The sequence below is a fragment of the Mustela erminea genome, chromosome 1 (genome assembly GCF_009829155.1).
Source record: "Mustela erminea isolate mMusErm1 chromosome 1, mMusErm1.Pri, whole genome shotgun sequence".
Lineage (NCBI taxonomy): Eukaryota > Metazoa > Chordata > Mammalia > Carnivora > Mustelidae > Mustela > Mustela erminea.
In genome coordinates, this window is record NC_045614.1 from 45,724,690 (window position 1) to 45,747,686 (window position 22,997).

At 38.7% G+C, this 22,997-nt stretch overlaps 1 long non-coding RNA gene across 1 annotated transcript in view; it reads right to left on the reverse strand.

Annotated features, from left to right (window-relative positions):
- The window catches only part of LOC116579826, a 392,811-nt gene that overhangs the window by 151,717 nt on the left and 218,097 nt on the right, over nucleotides 1-22,997 (reverse strand). Inside the window, exon 2 of the long non-coding RNA XR_004281435.1 lies at nucleotides 5,864-5,969. This is a non-coding gene — a long non-coding RNA (uncharacterized LOC116579826). The remainder of the gene's footprint in view (nucleotides 1-5,863; nucleotides 5,970-22,997) is intronic.

A 22,997-nucleotide genomic window follows, 5' to 3' on the forward strand; every position in this document is an offset into this window, starting at 1 on the left:
TCATTCTCAATGGAGAAAAACTGAGAGCTTTTCTGCTAAGGTCAGGAACACGGCAGGGAGGTCCATTATCACCACTGCTATTCAACATAGTACTAGAAGTCCTAGCCTCGGCAATCAGACAACAAAAAGAAATTAAAGTAACCCAAATCGGCAAAGAAGAAGTCAAACTATCACTCTTTGCAGATGATATAATACTATATGTAGAATACCCAAAAGATTCCACTCCAAACCTGCTAGAACTTGTATAGGAATTCAGTGAAGTGTCAGGATATAAAATCAATGAACAGAAATCAGTTCTTTCTTCACACCAACAAGACAGAAGAAAGAAAAATTAAGGAGTCAGTCCCATTTACGATTGCACCCAAAACCATGAGATACCTAGGAATAAACCTAAGCAAAGAGGCAAAGAATCTGTCTCAGAAAACTATAAAGTACTCATGAAAGAAATTGAGGAAGACACAAAGAAATGTAAAAATGGTCCATGCTCATAGAGTGAAAGAACAAATATTGTGAAAATATCTATGCTACCTAAAGCAATCTACACATTTAATGCAATCCTTATCAAAATCCCATCCATTTTTTACAAAGAAATGGAAAAAATAATCCTAAAATTTATATGGAACCAGAAAAGACCTCGAGGAGCCAGAGGAATATTGAAAAAGAAAGTCAAAGTTGGTGGCATCCCAATTCCAGACTTCATTACAAAGCTGTCATCATCAAGACAGTATGGTACCGGCATAAAAACAGACACATAGATCAATGGGACAGAATAGAGAGCCCAGAAATAGACCCTCAACTCTATGGCCAACTCATCTTCAACAAATCAAGAAAGAATATACAATGGAAAAAAAGACAGCCTCTTCAATAAAGGGTCCTGGGAAAATTGGACAGCTGCATGCATAAGAATGAGACACACCATTCTCTTACATCATACATAAAGATAAATGTAAAATGGATGAAAGACCTCAATGTAAGACAGGAATCCATCAAAATCCAAGAGGATAACATAAGTCGTAACCTTTTCAACATTGGCCACAGTGACCTCTTTCAAGATATATCTTTAAATGCAAGGGAAGCAAGGGCAAAAATGAATTTTGGGGACTTCATAAATATAAAAAACTTTGGCAAAGTAAAGGAAATAGTCAACAAAACTAAGAGGCAACCCATGGAATGAGAGAAGATATTTACAAATGACATCATAAATAAAGGGCTGGTATCCAAGATCTATAAAGAATTTCTGAAAGTCAACACCCAAGAAGTAAATAATCCATTCGATAAATGGGCAGAAAACATGAACAGACACTTCTGCAAATAAGACATACAAATAGCCAAAAGACACATGAAAAAATGTTCAACATCACTAGCCATCAGGGAAATAAATACAAATCAAAACCACAATGAACTACCACCTTACACCAGTTAGAATGGCCAAAATTAACAAGACTGAAAGCTGTTATCTTCAATTATTTTTTATCCAGCCTAGATCTTTCTTCTGAACTTGAAGTTGCTCACTTGATAACTCTACATAAATATTTAATTCATAAAAACTAAGTTCAAGACTTGCCCCCAGAAGTTGATCCTTCCATTCCATGTCTTTTGCTCCCAGACCAAAGGACATGCATTCATCTCTGATTCTTTCATACTCACTTCACCCCTCAGCAGATTCTATAAGCTCTACCTTCAAAATATGACTCAAATTCAACCACTCTTTTCTTTATCAGCATGACTGTCCTTGTATCACTTTTCAAGTCACCATGATTTCTCAACTTATTGCAATGTCCTCCAAATTGGTTGCCCCTTTCCCTCCCTTTCCCCTTATCGACTAATCCATAAAATTTTGCTCCTTTCAAAATATTAAATATGCCTTTTCTGATTATGGCTTTGTAACTCATACACAGTGAAATCTAAGTGCCTTACTATCTATCACCTATCATGTCCCGCATTATCTGTGTCCTTTCATTTGCTTGTCCCTGTACCTGGGGATCTCTATTGCTTGATTTTGCCTTCTTTTAGGTTTTTCTCAAATGTTACCTTATTAAACATGCCTTCTCTCACCACCTTTATAAAATATTACCTCCCAACCCCCCATTTCCCACTGACATTTGTATAGTGCTTATTATTACCTGAAATCTAACTTTTTCATGATTTTTTAAGTTCTGTCTCCACCATTAAAATATAAGATCCCTAGAACAGAGCCTTGATCTGCTTTGTTTCTTGTTATGGCCTCAGCACTTAGAACAAAGTCTGGAATGCAGCTGACTGTTCAATATAGACCATTTTGTTAATTCGGTTAATTTTCAGTTTGTTAACTGAATTAACAAAATGGCCTTGTATATTAATGATTGGAAACAAGTTCACCTTGCTAGAGAAGAGACATAATATAGGGAGCCTTGGAGTTAGATGGCTTTAGAATTGGATGCAGGTTCCTGCACTTACTAGTTCTGAGGCCTGGGGTAAGTGAATTAACCTCTCAGAGCTTTCATTCCCTCATCTATAAAACACAAATTATTTTAAGCATTGAATGATGGGAGAAAAGTCAGGAGTTTAGAGAAGGGATTCAGACTGGAGACTGAAATTTGGAAAGTTATACATGTACAGATGGTGTAAAAAGCCAGGAACATGGATAAGGTTACTCACTGAAGGGGGTAAATGGGCAAAAGATCAAAATACAGCTCTAGGATCCTCCAAATATTGAGATATTGTGGGGGAAAGGATAAACAGCAGAAGAGAACATGAAGGAAGAATCAGAAAGGAAGGAAAAGAGCTAGAAAGAGTTGTCACTCAGAAGACAATAGGAATGACTCACTGTACCAATTCTACTGATAGCTTACGATGAGGTCTATATTAAGTACGTGATAAAAATTAGTTATGTACAATATGTTCTTGTATTAGTTTACTATATTAGTTTACCATAGATACCATAACAAAATACCACAGAGTGGGTGGCTTAAACAACAGAAATGTATTTTCTCATCATTCTGATCTACGTCCAGAATGAAGGTTTTGAAAGGCGTGGTTTATCCCGACCCTTCTCTCTGAGGTTTGCAGATGGCCACTTAATTGCTGTTACCTTACATGGCCTTTTCTCTGTGTCTGCACCCCTGTCTGAAGGGTGTGTCTCCAAATGTAGTCACATTGAGGACTGGAGCTTCAAAACATAAATTTTGGGGAATACACTGCAGCCTATAACAATGCCCATTTCTTATAAGGGTGCATGTGTGGGTTGATTTGCTTGTGTGCGTATGAGTGTATGAAATGGAAGCATTAATAAAGAAATACAAATAATGGTTATTTCTGGGTATGGAGTTTTGGAGTTTAAGTGGTTTTATTTCCTAATTTAACTTTCCTGGAATTTCTAAATTTTCTGCAATAAACACGTATGATTTTTATAATCAGAAAAATTTTTTAAAAAGTATTACAAAAATTAGCACGATGGTGATTTTGGAGCAGGAAAAATGATGGTATTGGTCAGAGAGATATTCAAAGGCAGTATGAATGGAGATGTGGCTGGCCACCATGGAAGATCTCTTAAAGTCCATGAAAATATTATCTACATATGTAAAGAAAATATAAGTAAATGTGGAATATTATAGTTGTAATACATCTGTATCACTTTGTTTTGGATACAAAGACTGCACTATTGATTTGCTCCCAAAGTGTATTTCTGAAATACTATGTGTGGGGAATGTTAATAAGTATTGAAGGTACAAAGGTTTCAGTGTTCATGGAGGTTGATTAAACTCTAGGTTTCCTGATTTTTTCACTTCAAAATTCTACTATGCAAAATTCTATTATTCTTTTCAGAATTCTATTATGCATATATAATAGGGTAAAATATATACTATTTTAAAATGTATTTGACCATAGAATCTTCATTCTTTTTAGTATTCTGTTTGAGTAGTTATTTTCTTCGGGGGAGGGACACACATTGACAAGTACTGCTATATACAAATGACTGAAAAGCTTCCTAATTTTAAAATATGTTACAAAGATATAGTGTAGTACTGGCATTGGCATAAAGACAAACATATATGCCAATGGAACAAAATGACACCACATCTGAAACTAATGATGTTTTATATGTTAGCTAATTGAATTTAGATTTAAAAAAAAAATGTAGAGCCCAGAAAGGAACCAATGCATATTGTACAAGGACACCAAAAACACACAATGGAGAAAGGAGAGTCACTTCAACAAAAGGAGTTGGAAAGCTGAGTATCCGCATGTAAAATGGTTAAACTGGACTGCTATCTTACACAATAACAAAAATCAATTCAAAATGGGTCAAAAACAAATGTAAGAATTGAAACTATAAAAGTCCTATGAGAAAAACAGAGGAAAACTTGGCCTTGGCAAGACCTTGATTCAAGACCTTGGTCTTGGCAATGGCTTCTGAATATAACACCCAAACCACAGGAAACAAAAGCAAAAATACACAATGTATACACAATGATATAGTTGAAACTAAAAAGGTGATGCACAGCAAGGAAAAACAATCAACAGAGTGACCTTGATTTTTTTTAAAACAAGTGATTCTATCCTGGCTGAGCCTGTTCTACGAATTGGACCCTCTCTAGCTCCAATAAAAATGAGTTAGCAATCTCACAGGGATGAGGCTGGGCATCTCTACTGAAAACAAACCCAGAAATCTCTCTGCAGGTCATTGTGATGCACGTCCATGTTGGGGACTAATAGCTTAGACCTTTGAGCAGTATTAAAATGGGAATATCCCCAGAATAAACAGGACAGGTCCCATTTCAAGACTGTGCTAGGAGTAACGGCCGTATCATTAAGCAAGAAAGACCCAGAAAGCAGGTTTTGATCCAAGGATGGCTGGAAATAAGTTGAAGGCATTCAGAATCTAAATGACTAGAAAAAGGAAGATGGCTGGGATTCAGACTGGGAAAAGTATGGGCTTTGTCCTGAGGAACAACGGAATTTGAATCCTATCTCTGCCATTGCTATATAACCATGGTCACATGACTTAATCTCTGTTTCCTCCCTCCTTATTTGTGGGTTGGAGAGATAGTAAAGAATGCCTACTTCCTAAGAATGCTAGGGAAATTGAATAAATGAAATTATGAGTGGCAAGGACGTGATTTTGCCTTAACTATATTCCTGAAAATTTGGAAGAAATGTTAACAGTGTCTTTTATGACAAGCATAAAATACAACCCAAGCATACACACAACTAGTTATCTCACCAAGAGGCAGCAGCTGGGCTTGCCAGTTCCATAATGACACAACCATGAAATATTAAAATTGTCTATGGTTGGAAATTGCTAGGAGTGACACAAAGAGAAAGCATCCTGTTCTCAAGCTGAGAGTGAATAAAAGTGGAATTTGAGGCAGCGACTAGTAGTATTAAATAGCAAGTAATTCCCACTTTTTAAGTACCAGAAATTATACTGTGGCAGTACATGTCCCTGCAGGAGATGAAGAAATAGTGACAAAGCAGGGGCTTTCAATCACACAACCACAATGACTGGATGTTTTGAGGGAAGACACCTCATCTCTGGTTTTTTCAAGGATATCAGAGTTTTTGGTTATTAATGTTCACTATTTCCTGGGAGTTAAATTTTTGTTGATAAAGCATCCATTAATTTATTTTTTGACTAGGAAGGATTTGGCACAAAAGCCAGTCTCTCAGGTGTATTGGCATTGCTTTTGCTCCCAAATAGGGAGTCAGAAGCAGCCTCAGGGCCATTTATGCAAAAGTAGAGCATGTTTCTTTCTCTGCATTTCTTTCTGGGTAGAGTTGAGTGTGGCAGAGCTGGCTTGTAAAGTCAGAAGAATGGGCCACCAGAAATGGCAGTATAGAGACTATTAAATAGAGTTCATTTCCCTGGTTTTGATGCACTCACCTCATCTGTATGTTACAGCACCCAGCTGTTTCTCCACTTAATCATTATTCTGCCATTTGTTTAGCTGCCAACGCTCTCCCCTTCCTTAACCATGTGCTGCCATAAACTTCAGAAGCCGCCATTGCAGGAGTGAGCCAGATCAGGGAGAACAAATATACAGATAAACAAATGGGATAAAAGTAGATTAACTTTTGTTTAACAACTTCTACATTATTTTTCCATCACTAGCTACTAATCAGACCCCTTAAATAAATCCTGCCCTTCTGCCAGTTAAGATTTGAATGTGACTTGAATCTTCATGGTTAAACCTTTTGGGACTGGCCAAATACCCATTGTAATTATAATCTTTGGTTTGTTCCCTGGTGGGAACTACTTTAACCTCAGTCCTCACCCTTTCAAATTCATGATTCTGGAAGCTTTAGTGAATTGTGGGAAAGAGTCATTTTACATAATTAAGATGCTTTCCAGATGAAGGGTCAAGATGGCAGAGAAGTAGCAGGCTGAGACTGCTTCAGCTAGCCGGAGATCAGCTAGATAGCTTATCTAAAGATTGCAAACACCTGAAAATCCATCGGCAGATCGAAGAGAAGAAGAACAGCAATTCTGGAAACAGAAAAACAACCACTTTCTGAAAGGTAGGACCGGCGGAGAAGTGAATCCAAAGCGACGGGAAGATAGACCCCGGGGGGAGGGGCCGGCTCCCGGCAAGCGGCGGAGCAACGGTGCACAAAATCAGGACTTTTAAAAGTCTGTTCCACTGAGGGACATCGCTCCAGAGGCTAAACCGGGGCGAAGCCCACACGGGTTCAGCGTGGCCTCAGGTCCCGCAGGGTCACAGAAGGATCAGGGGTGTCTGAGTGTCGCAGACCTTGCGGGTATTGGAACGGGAAAGCCGGCTACAAAGACAGAGCCGACAGTAAGCTCACAGCTCGGTGTTACCTTGAACTGGTCGCAGGCTCGGAGAGCTCGGAGCGCGGCCGGAGGTCAGGCAGACGGGAGTAACTGGGTGCTGTTCTCGGAGGGCGCACTGAGGAGTGCGGCCCTGGGCTCTCGGCTCCTCCGGGCTGGAGACCAGGAGGCCGCCATTTGTATTCCCGTCCTCAGGAACTCTACGGAAAGCGCTCAGGGAACAAAAGCTCCTGAAAGCAAACCCGAGCGGATTACTCACCCCGGCCCCGGGTAAGGGCGGTGTAATTCCGCCTGGGGCAAAGACACTTGAGAATCACTACAACAGGCCCCTCCCCCAGAAGATCAACAAGAAATCCAGCCGAGACCAAGTTCACCTACCAAGGAGTGCGGTTTCAATACCAAGGAGAGCAGCAGAATTCCAGAGGAGGAGAAAGCCAAGCACGGAACTCATGGCTTTTTCCCTGTGATTTTTTTTAGTCTTGCAGTTAATTTAATTTTTTTCTTTTTCATTTTTTGTTTTTTGTTTTTTGTTTTTTTTTCCTCGCCTTCGGGTAAAATTTTTTTTTTTTAACTGTTACCTTTTTCTTTTTAAACGATTTTTTACTAGTTTAATATATATATTTTTTCTTTTTTACATTTTTCTTAGGTGTTTTCCTTTTTTTTTTTTAATTCTTTTCTTTTTTCTTTTTTCTTTTTTCTTTTTTTTTCTTTCTTCCTTTTTGAACCTCTTTTTATCCCCTTTCTCCCCCCTCACGATTTTGGATCTCTTCTAATTTGGTTAAAGCATTTTTTCCTGGGGTTGTTGCCACCCTTTTAGTATTTTACTTGCCCCTTCATATACTCTTATCTGGACAAAATGACAAGACGGAAAAATTCAACACAAAAAAAAGAACAGAGGCAGTACCGAAGGCTAGGGACCTAATCAATACAGACATTGGTAATATGTCAGATCTAGAGTTCAGAATGACAATTCTCAAGGTTCTAGCCGGGCTCGAAAAAGGCATGGAAGATATTAGAGAAACCCTCTCGAGAGATATAAAAGCCCTTTCTGGAGAAATAAAAGAACTAAAATCTAACCAAGTTGAAATAAAAAAAGCTATTAATGAAGTGCAATCAAAAATGGAGGCTCTCACTGCTAGGATAAATGAGGCAGAAGAAAGAATTAGTGATATAGAAGACCAAATGACAGAGAATAAAGAAGCTGAGCAAAAGAGGGACAAACAGCTACTGGACCACGAGGGGAGAATTCGAGAGATAAGTGACACCATAAGACGAAACAACATTAGAATAATTGGGATTCCAGAAGAAGAAGAAAGAGAGAGGGGAGCAGAAGGTATACTGGAGAGAATTATTGGGGAGAATTTCCCCAATATGGCAAAGGGAACGAGCATCAAAATTCAGGAGGTTCAGAGAATGCCCCTCAAAATCAATAGGAATAGGCCCACACCCCGTCACCTAATAGTAAAATTTACAAGTCTCAGTGACAAAGAGAAAATCCTGAAAGCAGCCCGGGAAAAGAAGTCTGTAACATACAATGGTAAAAATATTAGATTGGCAGCTGACTTATCCACAGAGACCTGGCAGGCCAGAAAGAGCTGGCATGATATTTTCAGAGCACTAAACGAGAAAAACATGCAGCCAAGAATACTATATCCAGCTAGGCTATCATTGAAAATAGAAGGAGAGATTAAAAGCTTCCAGGACAAACAAAAACTGAAAGAATTTGCAAATACCAAACCAGCTCTACAGGAAATCTTGAAAGGGGTCCTCTAAGCAAAGAGAGAGCCTACAAGTGGTAGATCAGAAAGGAACAGAGACCATATACAGTAACAGTCACCTTACAGGCAATACAATGGCACTAAATTCATATCTCTCAATAGTTACCCTGAATGTTAATGGGATAAATGCCCCTGTCAAAAGACACAGGGTATCAGAATGGATAAAAAAACAAAACCCATCTCTATGTTGCCTCCAAGAAACTCATTTTAAGCCCGAAGACACCTCCAGATTTAAAGTGAGGGGGTGGAAAAGAATTTACCATGCTAATGGACATCAGAAGAAAGCAGGAGTTGCAATCCTTATATCAGATCAATTAAATTTTAAGCCAAAGACTATAATAAGAGATGAGGAAGGACACTATATCATACTCAAAGGGTCTGTCCAACAAGAAGATTTAACAATTTTAAATATCTATGCCCCCAACGTGGGAGCAGCCAACTATATAAACCAATTAATAACAAAATCAAAGAAACACATCAACAATAATACAATAATAGTAGGGGACTTTAACACTCCCCTCACTGAAATGGACAGATCATCCAAGCAAAAGATCAGCAAGGAAATAAAGGCCTTAAACGACACACTGGACCAGATGGACATCACAGATATATTCAGAATATGTCATCCCAAAGCAACAGAATACACATTCTTCTCTAGTGCACATGGAACATTCTCCAGAATAGATCACATCCTGGGTCCTAAATCAGGACTCAACCGGTATCAAAAGATTGGGATCATTCCCTGCATATTTTCAGACCACAATGCTCTAAAGCTAGAATTCAACCACAAAAGGAAGTTTGGAAAGAACCCAAATACATGGAGACTAAACAGCATCCTTCTAAAGAATGAATGGGTCAACCGGGAAATTAAAGAAGAATTGAAAAAAATCATGGAAACAAATGATAATGAAAATACAACGGTTCAAAATCTGTGGGACACAACAAAGGCAGTCCTGAGAGGAAAATATATAGCGGTACAAGCCTTTCTCAAGAAACAAGAAAGGTCTCAGGTACACAACCTAACCCTACACCTAAAGGAGCTGGAGAAAGAACAAGAAAGAAACCCTAAGCCCAGCAGGAGAAGAGAAATCATAAAGATCAGAGCAGAAATCAATGAAATAGAAACCAAAAAAACAATAGAACAAATCAACGAAACTAGGAGCTGGTTCTTTGAAAGAATTAATAAAATTGATAAACCCCTGGCCTGACTTATCAAAAAGAAAAGAGAAAGGACCCAAATAAATAAAATCATGAATGAAAGAGGAGAGATCACAACTAACACCAAAGAAATACAAACTATTATAAGAACATACTATGAGCAACTCTACGCCAATAAATTTGACAATCTGGAAGAAATGGATGCATTCCTAGAAACATATAAACTACCACAACTGAACCAGGAAGAAATAGAAAGCCTGAACAGACCCATAACCAGTAAGGAGATTGAAACAGTCATTAAAAATCTCCAAACAAACAAAAGCCCAGGGCCAGACGGCTTCCCGGGGGAATTCTACCAAACATTTAAAGAAGAACTAATTCCTATTCTCCTGAAACTGTTCCAAAAAATAGAAATGGAAGGAAAACTTCCAAACTCATTTTATGAGGCCAGCATCACCTTGATCCTAAAACCAGACAAGGATCCCATCAAAAAAGAGAGCTATAGACCGATATCCTTGATGAACACAAATGCGAAAATACTCAACAAAATACTAGCCAATAGGATTCAACAGTACATTAAAAAGATTATTCACCACGACCAAGTGTGATTTATTCCAGGGCTGCAAGGTTGGTTCAACATCCGCAAATCAGTCAATGTGATACAACACATCAATAAAAGAAAGAACAAGAACCATATGATACTCTCAATAGATGCTGAAAAAGCATTTGACAAAGTACAGCATCCCTTCCTGATCAAAACTCTTCAAAGTGTAGGGATAGAGGGCACATACCTCAATATCATCAAAGCCATCTATGAAAAACCCACCGCAAATATCATTCTCAATGGAGAAAAACTGAAAGCTTTTCCGCTAAGGTCAGGAACACGGCAGGGATGTCCATTATCACCACTGCTATTCAACATAGTACTAGAGGTCCTAGCCTCGGCAATCAGACAACAAAAGGAAATTAAAGGCATCCAAATCGGCAAAGAAGAAGTCAAATTATCACTCTTCGCAGATGATATGATACTATATGTGGAAAACCCAAAAGACTCCACTCCAAAACTGCTAGAACTTATACAGGAATTCAGTAAAGTGTCAGGATATAAAATCAATGCACAGAAATCAGTTGCATTTCTCTACACCAACAGCAAGACAGAAGAAAGAGAAATTAAGGAGTCAATCCCATTTACAATTGCACCCAAAACCATAAGATACCTAGGAATAAACCTAACCAAAGAGACACAGAATCTATACTCAGAAAACTATAAAGTACTCATGAAAGAAATTGAGGAAGACACAAAGAAATGGAAAAATGTTCCATGCTCCTGGATTGGAAGAATAAATATTGTGAAAATGTCTATGCTACCTAAAGCAATCTACACATTTAATGCAATTCCTATCAAAGTACCATCCATCTTTTTCAAAGAAATGGAACAAATAATGCTAAAATTTATATGGAACCAGAAAAGACCTCGAATAGCCAAAGGGATATTGAAAAAGAAAGCCAACGTTGGTGGCATCACAATTCCGGACTTCAAGCTCTATTACAAAGCTGTCGTCATCAAGACAGCATGGTACTGGCACAAAAACAGACACATAGATCAATGGAACAGAATAGAGAGCCCAGAAATAGACCCTCAACTCTATGGTCAACTAATCTTCGACAAAGCAGGAAAGAATGTCCAATGGCAAAAAGACAGCCTCTTCAATAAATGGTGCTGGGAAAATTGGACAGCCACATGCAGAAAAATGAAATTGGACCATTTCCTTACACCACACACAAAAATAGACTCAAAATGGATGAAGGACCTCAATGTACGAAAGGAATCCATCAAAATCCTCGAGGAGAACACAGGCAGCAACCTCTTTGACCTCAACCGCAGCAACATCTTCCTAGGAACAACGCAAAAGGCAAGGGAAGCAAGGGTAAAAATGAACTATTGGGATTTCATCAAGATCAAAAGCTTTTGCACAGCAAAGGAAACAGTTAACAAAATCAAAAGACAACTGACAGAATGGGAGAAGATATTTGCAAATGACATATCAGATAAAGGACTAGTGTCCAGAATCTATAAAGAACTTAGCAAACTCAACACCCAAAGAACAAATAATCCAATCAAGAAATGGGCAGAGGACATGAACAGACATTTCTGCAAAGAAGACATCCAGATGGCCAACAGACACATGAAAAAGTGCTCCATATCACTCGGCATCAGGGAAATACAAATCAAAACCACAATGAGATATCACCTCACACCAGTCAGAATGGCTAAAATAAACAAGTCAGGAAATGACAGATGCTGGCGAGGATGCGGAGAAAGGGGAACCCTCCTACACTGTTGGTGGGAATGCAAGCTGGTGCAGCCACTCTGGAAAACAGCATGGAGGTTCCTCAAAATGTTGAAAATAGAACTGCCCTATGACCCAGCAATTGCACTATTGGGTATTTACCCTAAGGATACAAACGTAGTGATCCAAAGGGGCACATGCACTCGAATGTTTATAGCAGCAATGTCCACAATAGCCAAACTATGGAAAGAACCTAGATGTCCATCAACAGATGAATGGATCAAGAAGATGTGGTATATATACACAATGGAATACTATGCAGCCATCAAAAGAAATGAAATCTTGCCATTTGCGACAACATGGATGGAACTAGAGCGTATCATGCTTAGCGAAATAAGTCAAGCAGAGAAAGACAACTATCATATGATCTCCCTGATATGAGGAAGTGGTGATGCAACATGGGGGCTTAAGTGGGTAGGAGAAGAATCAATGAAACAAGATGGGATTGGGAGGGAGACAAACCATAAGTGACTTTTTATCTCACAAAACAAACTGAGGGTTGCTGGGGGGAGGGGGTTTGGGAGAAGGGGGTGGGATTATGGACATTGGGGAGGGTATGTGCTTTGGTGAGTGCTGTGAAGTGTGTAAACCTGGTGATTCACAGACCTGTACCCCTGGGGATAGAGTATTATGCCTCCATCAGAAAGGATGAATACCCAACTTTTGTAGCAACATGGACGGGACTGGAAGAGATTATGCTGAGTGAAATAAGTCAAGCAGAGAGAGTCAATTATCATATGGTTTCACTTATTTGTGGAGCATAACAAATAGCATGGAGGACATGGGGACTTAGAGTGGAGAAGGGAGTTGGGGGAAATTGGAAGGGGAGGTGAACCATGAGAGACTATGGACTCTGAAAAACAATCTGAGGGTTTTGAAGGGATGGGGGGTGGGAGGTTGGGGTACCAGGTGGTGGGTATTATAGAGAGCACGGATTGCATGGAGCACGGGGTGTGGTGCAAAAATAATGAATACTGTTATGCTGGAAATAAAAAAAAAAAAAAGTTTTTGATCTAAAAAAAAAAAAAAAACAATAGGTATGAGGTTAATAAATTGAATAAAGGTGTGAAGAACTTGGAAAAAAAAAAAAAAAAGATGCTTTCCAGTTGTACGTTTTGCCATTTGGAAGCTTTTCAATCCTTATCCTGAAGGAGGAAGTAGATGACCAACTGAGATGATGACTCCAGATGAATGTGACTGAGCCACCCAGCTACAGGGATGGGGCTGTTCCCCGGTGTCTCACGTCTGAGAGATGGCAGTTTCCGTGTCTAAGTGGCTATAGCAGACATCTATGATCTTTGTTTGTCTGTGTTTTTCCCCCATCTGATAAAACAACATTGTTTTCATTGGGGAAACAATCTTTTCCCAGTCTTAGTTCATTTGGCTTGTGCAGCGCTGGTATTAACCCATGGGATGGGTTGGGTGTACCGCCTAAGCTTAGCCAATCAGAACATTCACCCACAGTCCAGTTAGTCACTGAGAGATGAGCATGTGAGCCAAGGCAGGCCAATGACATTCAGTTCTAGGACTTGACCCTGGAACCACTGGGGTAAAAATACTGTTTCCACTGTTTCAACTTAGTTGATAAAATATAAGCTTCAAATTGCTGGTGGCTATCTTGTCTTTTGGAGAATAAAGACAACAGAGAAGAAAAAGACACCAGAAGATGGGGAGGTGAGAGCCGGAAGAGAGGCGCCATTTGAGCTCCTGTACACAGCGTTGCCTGAAGATACAGTGACCTTTGATTTTTCAAATACATGAATCAATAATTCCTCATTTTTGCATAAATGAATTGGAGTTGGATTTTCAGTTGCTTTAACTAAAAGATTCCTGACTCCAAAGCCCAAGGTGAAGATAGAGAACATGTTGAAATTATTCTTGGCTTTCTCTTCCTTCCTTTTATATGTGTCACTTCAGATAAATCACTTAATCTCTTTGCCTTAGCTTTTTGTTTTTATCAACAGGACATAATAGATGCAAAATATTTGGACTATTTTTAGCACTTATTGTGTTCAATAAGTGATAGCTTCTTTACTACCGCCGCCACTTATAAATGAGTAACAGCAGTACTAATGGTAATAGGCACCTTCTCCTCCCCATACAACTGTCAGCCTTGACAGGAGCATCCTATTTTGACAATGTGACTTTGAGACTATCAGTTGCCTCAAAAAAGCCCAAGGATATGATTATTTTTTCCCAATTGCATGAAGAAATAGACAACCTAATTTTCTGGAGACCATACAGAATAGTTCACGTCACATGAATACACACATACACAGATACACGCGCGCACACACACACAGACATCTTTTTTTCCTAACCGTAGCAGGGGAAATCATCATGGAGGCTAGAATCTAACTGTATATTTCTAAAAGCATTACAAAAACATAATATATTAAACTTGCAAAATTCCCCTTCTTAAATATCATTCTTTGGGGGATCAAATTTACATGCATGAACATTACAGTGATAAAGTACCACAAGAATATCTTATTTCACATCTTGGTTGGAAAGGTTATTTGAGATTCATATCTAAAATAGAACATTACCTGTGGGCTACCACTTAGGATTCAGCTATCAGTAAATACACCAATTTATTAAGAAAAACATAAAATGCTAGAATAATGCTTGAAACATAAAATATGCTTAACAAATGTCATTTCTTCCCTTCTCACCCAACCATCAAACCATCCAACCATCCATCCATTCATCCTGCATTCAGAGCCTAAATTTGTCAGTACAAGTAAAAGTATTGTTTTCTTCAAACCTCCAATTACCAAACAGTAAGTTGACTAAATATTTCCACTTTACTAGTTGTATAAAAGAGAATTAGGTTTAGGGGCACCTGGGTGGCTCAGTGGGTTAAAGCAGCTCAGGTCATTTTCCCAGGGGCCTGGAATCAAGCCCCAATTGGGCTCTCTGCTCAGTGGGGAGCCTGCTTCCTCCTCTCTCTCTCTGCCTGCCTCTCTGCCTACTTGTGATCGGTCTGTCAAGTAAATAAATAAATAAAAATCTTAAAAAAAAAAAAAAAAAGAGAATTAGGTTTATGTTGTACTTAGTAAGATCCTATGTTAATATACTATCATTAGTTGTGCAATTTTGTGTATATTATAAGGGATTTTAAGATGCACTGCCATATGACAACCACAACAGTGTATGATAGATGAGAAAACAACCAAGCAGTCACTGTTGAATCAGCAGACCTATTCCTGCAAGATGACATCTTATATTCTAGTCTTGATAGCTAATGGAATGAGAACCCGAAACCACCCCTGTGGTAGTTTATGTGCAATGGAGACCTCTTCTATTTGGAATGCTTTTAGAATTTCAAAATCAGTTTGTGCATGGTTCAGAAAGAAGAAACTAAAGACATGAAAAGATCTGTGATCAGAATCTGTTTCTACTAATGTGAAAAAAGACATTCACTGTTTGAAGCAGAATTGAAGGCTCTCTTGATGTGCAAAAGTAGCTTCAAATGTATCCAACACAATACTTCATTTTTCCCTTGAAAGAATAGGAAAGAATACTTCTATCGCAACTTCTCTGTAGCAACAAAGTTTTCTAACTTTTCTTCTTCTTTCCTCCTTACCTTTTAAAACAAATTTTCTAAAAGAATGCTCATAGCACAAAATGACTAAGTGCTTTCAAGAAGGAACATCATGTTTTTATTCAGATAAAATCTAAGGTGAAATTGAGAAGCTGGTGGTCCATCCAGTCTTCCTCTTACTTCAAAGGTGTGGTAGAGGGAGCAGGAATTCTAGACACACAGAGACCTGGGTTCAAATCCTGATTTTGCCTTTGAATGTCTGCAAAGTTGGGCAAGAACACGTTACTTAAATTTTCTGAACCTCCATTTCTTTACTTACAAAACGAGAAAATTAGATCTAACTCAAAGAGCTTTAAGAGAACTAAGGAAATGGGTATAAGCAAAGAACTTCACCTTCTCCCTGACAGCATCACTTGTGTCTTAGTCGACAGTTGCCTACCCAGCCCTCCCATTCACCTGACCTAGAACCCTATATTCTCATGTTATTTTTTAACGTTTTTTCATGATGCCCATGAAATAACCTGTTATACCTAAATATTTCTCTATCTTTTCCTAAATCAAAAAAATCTAAAAAAATCAAAATATTCACCTGCAGCATATTTCATTTTTAAGCTGAAAATGGGTGGTAGAAGAGTCTGAAAGAAGTGCAGAATAGTATTTTGAAATGAACAAAAGACTTAGTTACCACACCCGGGAGAGTGACTTAGACAACTGAACGACTTTGGATAAAGCAGGAGACTCATACTAAGCCTAAGCCTCATTTGCAAAATGGCAGTAATTTTCCCTAACTCATAGGGTGCTGTTTAACTCACATGTCATTCTGTGCAGGAAATGACTATATGACAAATGCCATGTCATATCAATATGGGAAATTATCGTCAGCTAGTAGTTACTTACTTTTTAGTTACACTAGTGTCTTTGCCGGGTAAAGGGTGAAAAGTAAACAGTAGTTCAAAATATCTTTCTGAAAATAAAATAAAATATCCTTTTGGACATAAATAAATAAATAAATAAATAAATAACTCAGTAAAGCCTTATACAAGTAAGGCAGGTTTGTGGTATGGTAGAAAGAACCTACTTCTTAAAGTCAGAGCAACATAGATTCTTTTAATTCCATTATGTTCTATCATTGTGACTGAGGACATATTCATTTATCTTTCCAATCTTCAAATTTTTTCATTTGAAAAAAATAAGGATTTCTAACTTACTATGCAGATTTTTGTGAAGAGTAAAGGTAATCATACATGCAAAATCACTAGCATAGCAAATGATACAAAGATACTCAATAACAATTGCCATTTTAATGATACAGATTTTAGGCAATGTATAGGTTGAGCAGTATGGTGTCAGAATAATCCTACTAATATAGGTGCCTGTTGCTCTTTCTATCCTCATAAAAGTTGAGATTTTTGCTGGCAACGTTTGGGTTCTCATAAAAGCCAACATACAATTGATTTCCTTTTTCATTGAGATGAGCTGGTAGAAGACAGGATACTTCTTCATGTAATCAGTTGAAAATGGGATTGTTGGTTAGTATCATCAAAAAGACATGACTGCCAGGGCATCTGGGTGACTCTGGCTCAATTAGTTAAGCATCTGACTCTTGATCTCAGCTCAGGTCTTGATCTCAGGGTTGTGAGTTCAAGCCCTCCATTGGGCTCCATCCATTGGGAGCCAATTTAAAAACAAACAAACAAACAAAAAACAAAACAAACAAAAACAACAAAAAAACCCATGACCACCGACTGACCCATGAGCTAGACTTGGGAACACAGAGGCTCCCCAACCCCTCCTCTGTCCTTGAAATGTGGGTTCTATTTGCCTTTTCTGTTCTCAGAGACTGATCAAGGGACAAAACCTTGAGATAGGATGTTAAGACTACCTGCACAATTTATGAGACTGACCCTAGTTATAGCCTCTTTATAAACTTAGGATTTGTTGGGTGGGTGTAGGGATCCATTCGTCTTGCTGCCACTCAAAACAAGCCCTGCATATAATTTCCCTTTACTTATTCAAACTGACACCTACCAACCTGGAGTGACTTGTCTCCTTCTTGGGTATCTCCCTGCCTTGTGACTATGGGAGCTGTTTTCAGATTACCCTTGGGAAGCTCCTGCAAACAGTATGAACCAACAGGGTGCCACAAAGATTTCCTCCAGGTCCTGATTTTGGGAAACAGACCATAAAACGGTTACCTTCTTTGAAAGCAACTAGTAAGAACTAAACACAAAATGAAAGACATCAGTCAACTGCAGGAATTAGCAGGATATTTGTAAATATTGTTGTTAGGAGCCTTCAGTGTTTCCCAAATCTAGCCAAGGTAACAAAGGCAGATCATCAGGTTGTATTGACTGGTTTCTAAGTGGTGTATAGGTAGCTGTACTTAGTTGTTCCGAAACTTGCCTGATAGAGTTAAAATGTGTAACATAATAACAAGTTCTGCCCAAGGGTAAAAGGTGATAGGGTTATAATAACAAGAAATGTTTTATATGGCCTAGTGAGATAGTTCTCCAGGTCATAAAAGAACCAAAACTTTGTTTTGTCCCATGAAACCTTTTGAAAACTAACTTTATTTCCTAGGTAAGGGTGTGCCATCAAGAGTAGAATATAGTATTTTGATTTTTGGGTTTTTATTGTAAATTAAAACACTAGTATTCCAGTTCATAGAATAATCTTTGATTTTCTGATCAGTATAAATCAGTTCACTAGGACTTGGAGAGTTTTTAGTTAATAGTTAAAATAAAAGGATAAGAAATGGCCTCCAAAATGATCAGGAAGAAGCAACCAAGAAAGAACATTATCCATGAATTCATTCAAGACATCGCTTAATTTTTTTAAGGTTTACATTGGGTCTTAAGACCCGAGTGAGCCCTTAAGAGAAAGGACTGTTGAGGAGACTCAAAGTGAAGTTGTCAATAAATCTGGAAAAATGGGGGCAGTCTCAAGATGAGAAATATGTGATAGAAATATGTGTTGCATGAGCTGTCCATGCCAAATTTTTAAGAGTTCCAGTTTATAAATATTACAAAAGCTCAAATATATTTTTGTTAATAAGGATAATTAGGACAGTTATTTAGAATTGGCAACGATTTATTAGAATTGTGATTTTTGTTGTAGGTTCCTGATATGTGTTTAAAGTGTGAGCATAAGGCTCTTATGGTCATCCTCTCCCCTGTGAAAAGCAAACAAGGGTATAGTGACTGCGAGCCAGATGGCTTAGATTTGTGCTTAAGTTGGTGTTTCCTAGGATTATGGTTTGGACAACTTATTTTACCTCTCCATGCTTCTGTTTACATTTCCATATAATATGGCATATTAGTTATTTAGTGTCATATAAAAAATTATCCCTAAACTTGGTGGTTTCAAACAATAAACTTCTATTATTTTATGTGTTTTCAAGGACGCAGGATTTCTGAAGCAGCTTAGTTGGGTGGTTCTGGTTTAAGGTCTCTAATGAGGCTGCCATCAAGATGTAGACTGGGGCCATAGTCAGCTGAAGGTTTTACTGGGGCTGGGGGTTCCAGTTCCAAGATGGTGGACTCACATGACTGCTGCTGGCTGCTACATAGTTGCATGTGGGAATCACTGTAGAATCTTGGAGGCTGGCTATAGTAATAGTTGATCTCATTACTATGGTAAGAATTAAATAAATTCTGCATACAGACTGCTCAACCTAGTCCCCGATACATGACAAGGGCTCAATTAGTGGTTAAGTCTAAATAAGATCTTCATGTTTCTTCCATTATAAGAGTTTAAGTGTCTATTTATTATTAAGTATTGCCAATATTATTGTTATAACTCTCATCTATTTACCAAAGACTTCAGCACTATAGTAATTGTGACAATTAGCAGATAATGCCTCCTTGTGGGAGATTAACCCACACCCCCAAACACAAGTACTCTTTGTTTGGTAGTAGAGAGAGGTACTTGGGAATTGTATATTCTACTCATTCATGCTAATAAAAGAGATCACTCCTGAAATCCTGCACATATATCAAGGTGCTTCCTTAATTTAGTCCAGAAAGAAATATACTTCACTATGTTCCTGCCAACATATTTTGAGCCTTAAAAAGAGAGAAACACAGAAAGAGAAACTTTTAATTACATTCTAGTTTTCCATCATTGCTCTCGGGAGTAAAAATGGTATTTCTGTCATTTTTATCTTGTTTCATAAATCGGGAAACTAAGACTCAGGGGAATGAAGTCACCTGTTCAAGTTTCCCTAACAAATTAGATGAAGGCCCAAAATTGAACCCAGGTCTTTGACATGCTGTGTTCACTGTGCTTTTCTCTTTCTCATCTGTAATCGGGACCCTCATTAGAGCCTGGTTTAATGAGCGTGCTCTGCCAGAGAGTGCACTTCGCCCTTTCTTCCTCACTCCTTCAATAAGGAAGGAACGCGAAAACGACATGGAAGTCACTAATATCAACCTCACCCTAGTGTTACTGATAATGGTAACCCTTAGAGAGCTAAAAAGCAACTTCTGATCATAGAAATAGCTTCGGTCTGGTAGGTAGGCTCAGAAGACGTGATCCCATTTCCCAGAAAAAGAATGTGACTGGTCACAATTTGTATTTTGAAAGCTTGAAAGAAGAGCTATCCAATCCCCAGGGGAAGAAAAAGAAATCAGGGATTAAATGCAGACAATAATCATGGGTTCTAAAACCCATCTCAACCCAGAGCTCCGGGGCTGACTTACTGTCTTGGACAGCTGTATGTGTGCAAGTTGAAAGGGCTGATCAAGTTGATAGCGCTCTGTGCCACCAACTTGACAGTAACCCACTTAGAACACCTAGGTTGGTCCCATTTTAGGCCTGACCCTCTAAAGGTTTTACTCAACCACTAGTTTCTCATGCCTATAATTTGCTGTGGTTGATGACTTGTCCTAATGCTGCTAGCTGTGAGCTAGACATTTGTCCTCACTTCTATCCTTCAGGCTCACTCTAAAGGGTCAGCTTCTCTCCAGTCCTCAGCACCTCTTTCCATGATCCATAAGGAACACAGGGGCTCAGAAGCTGATTTTTAGACCCAAGCAATGATTAAAAGCTTTGAAGACTCCCCTGCTTGAAATATAATTTTCAGTGGTCAAGCATTCAGTTCGTCTAAAACACTTCAGTGCTGTGCCTTTCCTTCCACTGGAATGTTTCCACAGTCACAGCTTTGTTCTGACTCTGTCTCTTTTATAGATCCAGACATTGCCATGGCCCCTTTCACCTACAGACGAATTAACATCAATGGAGGCAAGACGCGACCTGAGTTTAAACTTCCCTGGATTTTCTGAGAAGAGCAGGAGTGTGGTATCCATGTGTATTGGTCTTCTTGCAAGAAATAACATGAGACTATTCTTAAATAACTTCAACCCAAGAGTTTTTGTTTTTATATTTATACAAGCATCTGGCTGCCCGTGAATTGAGCTGCGTTCTAAGTGGAAAAGAAGAGCCAAATCCCTCTCCTCTTACTCCCAGTGGACTGCTTCAGTTTGTTCTAGAAAATCCCAGGGGTGCAGGTGGGCTGCTGCGGTAATTGCTGAGCTGTGGTGCAATACATGGTCTTGTTTTATCTCTGCAAACACAGTCCCCAAAGCCACAATATAAACAGTGTGGAATTTCTCACCCTTGTGTATAAATGAGGCTGAACGTTTCCTGAGCCTGCTAACATTCTCTGAACACTAAAGTGCATCTCTGTCCTCACCAAACAATTTCTTCCTTTTTAAGTGCTGAAGTGTGAAGAGGGACACCTTATTTCATTGCAAAATGAACAGCAAGTAAACAGAGAAATGTGATTAAAATTCAATTGAATGCAGGCAGGAATTAAGCCATCCCACACGATCAGTCTATAGCTTACCCTAAAGAGAGGAAAAGGAAAAGAAACAAAACAAAACCTCACCGCAGCTCAGCTGAAAAACTGTTGGGGCATTTTACTAACTGAATCTCATTATCCTTCCTGCCCTTGATAACACAAAGTGTAGTACAATGTACTCTGAAACTCTGGGGTGGGGCTGGGGGTTAACAGTTGTCTTTCCCATCAGTGTGATTCTTTGTGGGGTTCTCATACATTCCCAAGTTCAAAAGCCTAAAGGGACTACTTTCTTTTTTTCTTTTTCTTTGGAGCCTTATGGAGCCAAATATCAAAGACGATACAATCAGCTTTAGACAAAACAAGACAAAACAAAAAAACCTAGTGTTCTACCTATAGTTTCCCTAGCAATTCCAGATCATGAACAGGATTGTATAACAGAAAGAAATGTAGCTCAGTTGCAATGGGCCCTAATGACTCAATGGGTATTAAAAAGATCTCTCCTGAAATGGACCAGAAAATTATATTTCATAGATAGGAGGTGGTTGCTAACTGGCCTAGGCCAAGGGCTGCAGAGTCAGCAGCTCTAGTCAGAATTAGTCTAGACCATTTATCAGCTGTAGAGCTAACTTTGGACAACTTCTTCAACTTCTTTTAAACATCTCCAAGGTGAAGTTTCCTCACCTGTAGACGCCACTGAAAAGCAGAGTATTGAAAGTATTGCTGCAATGATTATGTGAGACAATGTGTATCAAGTCTTAGTACACTGCCTAGTGCATAGTACGTGCTTAATAAATGCAAATAAGAATTCTTGTGGGTGAGGGAGAACACACTCAAAACAAACAAAGAAAAAGGATTCTTGCAGAAAAAAATGTGTGGGGAGGTTAAGTGACATATCCAAAGTTACACAGCTAAGGAGTTGGGAAGATTAGCACTAGAAACCACATCTCTTAATTCCTAGACTATGATTATTTCCTATTTCTCTGTACAGATGGATGCTGGGCAGGAACTGGGTCTTTCTACACCACTGGTTTCCCCAAACACAGCTATCTAAAAATTAAGTCACATATGTCTGTATAGGGTTTTATAATTTGCAATTTATCTCTATTAATGCTTTTTTGAATCTCACGAAAATCCTCAAAATAAGGTGAGTTTTCTTCCCAGTCTACAAGCTGAAACTAAGGGACAACAAATAGTGGTGAGAAAACAGGACAGCTACATGCAAAAGAATGAAACTGGACCACCTTCTTACACCATATGCAAAAATAAACTCATAATGGATCAAAGACCAAAATGTGAGCCCTGAAACCATAAAAATTCTATAAGAGAACACAGGTAGTAATTTCTGTAATATTGGCCATAGCAACATTTTTCTAGTAATGTCTCCTGAGGCAAGAGAAATTGAAGGAAATAAACTACTGGGACTACATCAAAATAAAAAACTTCTTTTTCTGAGAGAGAGAGAATGGGAGAGAGAGAGAGGAGAGAGTGCATGGCTTGGTCGGGGGAAAGGCAGAGGGAGAGGGAGAGAGAGAATATTAAACAGGTTCCATGCTCAGCACAAAGCCTGACATGGTGCTTAGCCTCAGGACAC